This window comes from Ammospiza caudacuta, chromosome 1, assembly GCF_027887145.1.
Source record: "Ammospiza caudacuta isolate bAmmCau1 chromosome 1, bAmmCau1.pri, whole genome shotgun sequence".
Classification (NCBI taxonomy): domain Eukaryota; kingdom Metazoa; phylum Chordata; class Aves; order Passeriformes; family Passerellidae; genus Ammospiza; species Ammospiza caudacuta.
In genome coordinates, this window is record NC_080593.1 from 47,184,621 (window position 1) to 47,190,620 (window position 6,000).

The following is a 6,000-nucleotide window of genomic DNA, read 5'->3' on the forward strand; positions in this document are numbered from 1 at the left end:
CTTTGTCTTCAGTTGTATTCATCCTGTTTTATTTAGTACATCTGGAAATCAGGCTCAACATCACTGTTATTTCCCCATCTTCTTCCAGTGTTCATTTATACAACACAGTGTTTTGTAATGCAGTTTCTCCCCCAAGTGTCTATCCCAGTCTGTGGTCTGTATATAACTTCACATGGATAGATAATGCATTTCTAGGACTAGATAAATACTGTTTCAACATTCTAGAGGTGAAATAATTTATTGGACAGTTGACAACATTTAAATAATTTATGTCTTTTTTTAAAAGATGGAAAGAGAGTAGCAATTTTGGTTGCTATTTTCTGAATAAACAGCAGATGGGGCTTAACAAATATGCTTTACAACCAATGTCTGAAAACAGCTAAGCCTAGCAACTTGAATTTTAATGATACTTCCCAGTCTTTTCAAATAGTGGAGTTTGAATGGAAGGCCCCCAACAGGATTGACTTACATCAATGTACAATGTTTGACTGAAAGGGATATAACAACAGCTCTTCAAAAACCATCTCTTGTGTGCTATGAGGAACTATATATTTGGAAAGGAATTAGGCATTAGCAGGATTATTGATCTTGACCATTGCCCGTTTCCTCCAGGCTTATCGTAGTTCACTTAACTAATGGGAAGGATCCAAGCCCCCAGGTACTCCTTTCCACATGGACAAAAAGAGGTGAAGAGAATGGTGTGATGAGACCTAGTCTGATGTCCCCAAACTCTCATTCACACACCTGTCAATGAGAGAAGATACTTTTTCTTCTGTTCCCAACAGATGATCTTGTGCTGTGGTTCTGGGTAAGCCTTTCTTAGCGTGGGTGGGACCTGTCTCAGGACTGTGCAAGAACTTGCATCACTGTTACCACTCCTAGCATCTTGTTAGCAAGATAACGAAGTTGCTGCATCTCTGAGGTGCTGTTTACATTCTGCAATGTCAAAACCTCAGGATTTATCTCTAATAAGGCAGCTGTCATGATAAAGAAACACAAGCTATCATGAGCCAAGGGAAAAATATGAAGGGGGTAATGAGTCAAAAAGCTAAAGAGAATTTAATGACATGCTTAGTAAAGTTTTAACTAATCGTTATTATTTTTAGGCCTGTTTTTTTCTTCCAAAAGAATAATAATTTCTTTTTAAATGTGCATTTTAAAAATTACTGATTAAAGGGCTCACAGTTAATGTCTCAGAGAGGGAAATTCCTCCTGCACAAACACTTATAAGGTATGAGCAGCAGGAATACAAACATTTACACCAGTCTATAGCAGTGGTGTATCAACCCCAACCTTGTTGGGTGAGTTCTGAAGCCTGAAGGGTACATGGCTGCAGACTCGGCTGTAGTGACAGCCAGCCAGCCATGCAAAACCCATTGGGAAGACATTTCATGCTCACATAATCAACCTAAAATCTCTGGAGTTACTCTAATTTTCAGATGCCCTGCTTGCCTGCTAAATAGGCAGTTATGCCACAGTGCTGCCCCAATTTCTTTATAGAGTCAAAGCTTGATTCCCTACTAGAACTGAAGCTGTCCATAGGAAAACAATAGATCTTATGTGCAGTTGTGGGGGATGCAGTCCATATATTTGCCTACAGAAGTTTTAAAGGCAAGCCAGCCTTTAAGTCAAGTTAATGCAGCTGCAGGCCAAGTGCCGGTGTTAAGACTCCTTTAAGAGCTTAGGCACATGAGTTGGGTGCTTTTCCAACACATCTGCATAGGGATGCACATGATGACCTGCCAGTTGGACTTGAGTGTAGAAGTCCCACATCTGCAGTAGATTTACTAGGATTCAAACCCACAGTGATTTCAAATACAGACCTGATCAGATTAACTTTGAAAAATACATGGTGCCGTGAGACGTTATGAATCATACCTACTAGTCCATATGGGGAAGAAAAAGCATCAGCTTTGCTGTTTAAAACAAGCCAGAATCCAGGTTTTAGCACAAAGGTGAGTGGTCCATCAGTGACTCAGATCTCCTGAGACCTGAGTGGAAAAGCTGCCATCAATTCAGCAAAGAGGCTGAAGATCTACCGGGACTGTACATGTGCAAGCCCTGTGAAGGGGCCCTTGTTCCTTGCTCCGGGGCAGAGGAGGGAATGAGAATTCATCTCTCTGGCATACGACGGCACGATTGTTTATGGGCAATGGGAAATGATGTGAATTTATCTGAGGTGCTGCCAAACAGAAATGGCCAAATTCTCTCTGAAACCTTTATAATACCAGACAATTAAAGGAGCCTCTGTTTCCTGATCCTAAGAACATTTCTTATAGGAGTAAGTGATTGCAGCCAAGATTGCTGGGAGCCTGTGTGCAGCTCAGTGTCTGTTTAAGCACCATCTGCAGCTGTTGGCCCACGTTCCCCTTTTGTTTAGATTTCTATTCTCCACAGGCTGTTGTAAGCAGATCACAGTGCTGCTGAGGCAATAATCAATACTGCTCTCATTTTAACTCTCTTGCTACTGAGAAAGCCAAGTCTAATATTGAAGTTTCTAAAAACAAACTTGGGCAACAGACTACATTGTTTAAGTTGCTGCTTCATTGCAATTACAAAGCTGTAGGAAAAAGATTAATTGATATATTAATCTGTCACAAATTTACAGCATCTACTTCCCTTTCATCAGTCCCATTTTGTAGAGTACTGGGTAAATGCCAAAGCAGACTGTAAAAGAAATATTTTATAGGCTTCAGAAAGGAACTCTGATTTACCCAGTCCTGAAAAGGGTGCGCTCTCAGGCACAGAGTCAGGTCAGCCCAAGTGTGTGTGCACATGTGTGTTGCGTGTGTACCTTCAGTTGGGATGGGGGAAGGCAGAGAAGCAGGATTGCTGTGACTGTATCATATGATGTAGGATGCATTGTCCATTTTCATGGTGAAGGCTGTTTCTCTTCCTCAGATCAGAATATTCCTTTTTGGTATGGAGAATTGCAATGTTTCCCTACTGTGAGTACTTAAGCCAAAATCCTCCTGGCTACTTCTGTCCCTACCACAGTCAGTAATGTCTTCCTGAGAGCTGAACAGAAATGTAGATTTGGCTCTCCACAAATCTCCTTCACAGGATGGTTAATACTAAAATAACATTAGAAAAACCACTAAGCAAATCCCTGAAGGAGCTAAAAGGAACAAATTTTACTGCTGAATCTACTAGTACCTGATCAGAAATTGTATTCTAATATTTCATATTTAGGAAATTTCAAAGCTGCCATTCATCTAAAGGGAGGTGTATTCAGCACCACAGTTTCCAGTGGGGGAAAAAAAAAATTAAAAGTGGAACCAAGGTAGTTTGCAGCATCATTTTCAGTCTAAAATTTGTCCCCTTGGCCAGGAAAGAGTATGCCCAGATACAGTGAGAGGGGAAGAGCTTGGCTGCAGGTGCAATTTAGAAAGGTATAAAAGGTGTCCTGTTATTTACAAGATTGGTCTCTATAATGCTTGCCTAAATGTAGCTAGAGTTCACAAGTTTACCCTATTCTCTCAAAAGTGGAAATGGTAATGTGGAGTTGAGTGTAATAAGGGTGTTCTCAAGAGCAGAAGGTATTGTGCCATATAATTTAAAGTTTTAAGAGCTGCTGTTTCTTGCCCTTGGGTTTCACTCTACCACTGTGAACTGCACCAAGCAAACACAAAAAAAGTGACTTACATCAGGGAAGGTAAGTAAGTGTGAACTCCAAAAGACTTGGAGATGTATGATAGGAATAAATTCTTACATCTACTTTTAACACTGAACTGGCTCTCAGAGTGTCCTGTAAGGCTGTAGGTAGCTGCAATTCAACCTACATCCAAGTTCAGCTCTCAGTGGCACTAAAAGAGACTTTTAGTTAATTTGGACATTTAGTTAATGCCATGTACTTTTTATACAGAGGAAAAAGTAAAAGGGACATTCAGTTAATGCTACATACTTTTTATACAAAGCAAAGAGAAAGTCAATTACACCTCTTTGTTTAATTTCTCTTTGATCAACAGAAATCCCTGTCCCAAGGCACAGAGTGGAATGGTTAAGGTCTGAGCAGAAACTCTGTGGTAGGTCCTTTCAAACTGGCAGCAAGGAAAGGCACTGGGGCACTGGCTTCATTGTGGTTGTGTGTGACTGGAATCTGAAAGTGAGTGAACAGCAGAGGCAATGTGGGAGCAAGACTGAAGAGAAATCTTGACTGAATTGTGTTTAAAATAACTGCTTTCTGCTATGTGTGTTTGTAAACAAGACTACAGAATCGAAAACAGCAACTCCTTACTCCAGTCAGAAAAACATGTCCTACACAAGCAATTTCCAAGAAGATTCCCATTGTGGCTAACTGCTTATGGACTAGTGCTTACAAAACCAGGTGTTTAGATTTGATGTTTACTAGCATAAATTCACATAATATGTTTCTTGCACAGCTCTAATGACACGAGATACTCTACTAGCCTGTATCAGCTGACACATTCCTTTGGCTCCTCTCATTGGTAACCAACAAACCATCCACTGCCCTGTCTACATCTCATAGATACACCTGCCCTGTCAAAACAGTGATCTTCTTCCTGGAAGGTGTACATTATGATCAGGAATCATTAGAGGAGCAATAGATCCAGGGATCTGATGTTTCACGTGTCTCCTACAAGTCTCCCAAGCACAGGGCTTCCCTTCACAAGGAAAGGAAAACTTGTCCTTTCTTTTTTCGAGTGGTCTCTAATCAGCTCCCATCGCTCATTGACTGCTGTGGCTGTGTTTGGGGTTTACTGGCTGTGATTCAGTTTCACAGGAGGAAGATGGAAGAGCAGCTCACTCAGATGAATGCTATGAAGTGTCCACTGTGAGTATGAGGTGACTGCTTTGTGCCAGTGCTCTCTGCAAAGACCCTAAAGAAATGTGTCCAGACCCTTCATTTGCAGTGTTCTATAAGGAGGACAATGAATAGGATAGAAACAGATGTCTTAAAGATAACTTTCAAAAAAAAAAAAAAAGGCCTACAGTTTTGAGAAAAGTCAGAGTTACTTGTCAAATAATCTATTTGCATAAATCAGTAATATTGACTCCTCCTGACATTTCCTGACTTAAGGAACTGGATTCCATTTGGAAGGAAAACAGATACAAATCCATCTTTACAGCAGCCCAAACAACAAAGCTGGATCTGGACACTTGTCTGATGAAAACTTAATTGAAAAATCCATCTTATACTGCTGTGGGACTGACTCTACAGAGGCTCTATAGGCAGCTCTGAATCAGAATCAGGAAATTTAGGTCCTGCTCCAAAGCTGCTCTCTTTACATGTCCCTGCAGCTATACCACACACATGCAAAGTGCAAACCTCAGGTTATTCTCAAACCTGAGCTCTTGACTAAAATGTTAACCCAATAATTATTTTATGTATATATACTATTCTACATCAAATTCACTCATTCTTGTATTGTGGTACTTCCCACACTCATCTGCTTTAACTCCTGAGGTATAGGTGGCCATTGAATCTTAGTATGTATTGTATAGGTGGCCTTTGAGCCATAGTGAAATCTATGTATTGTATAAGTGGCCTATGAGTCTCGGAAAAATATCTGTATTGTATAAGTGGCCTTGCCCCAATCCTAGTTGTTCTAAATGGGCTGCAGCTGTGATGTCCTTAACTGGGTGTCAGCTGTAGCTAATGAAGATAACTGGGATAAGAGGGGGTGGGTTGGCTGGTCAGGGAGAGCCTTGGAGGAGCCCTGATGAAGAAGCAGGAACAACAGTGCTGTGAAGAGCTGCTTGTGAGAAACCACCCAGAAGGTATGAGACTGTAGAAATATGATAATAACAACATGATAACAACACTGAGGCTCTTCTAGACAGTCCAGAAAGTCTAATTCTAGATAGCTTAGTGAAAAAGGGGATGAAAGCTTTTTACAATTGAGGGAAATTCCATGAGAAGAGATTCCTGAAAATTTATTAAAAGTAATGTCTAAAACCTAGGACAATGCCAAGTGTTCATCTCCAGAGAGGAATGAAAAAAACTATTAGAGTGATATGAAATATTGACTACAAACA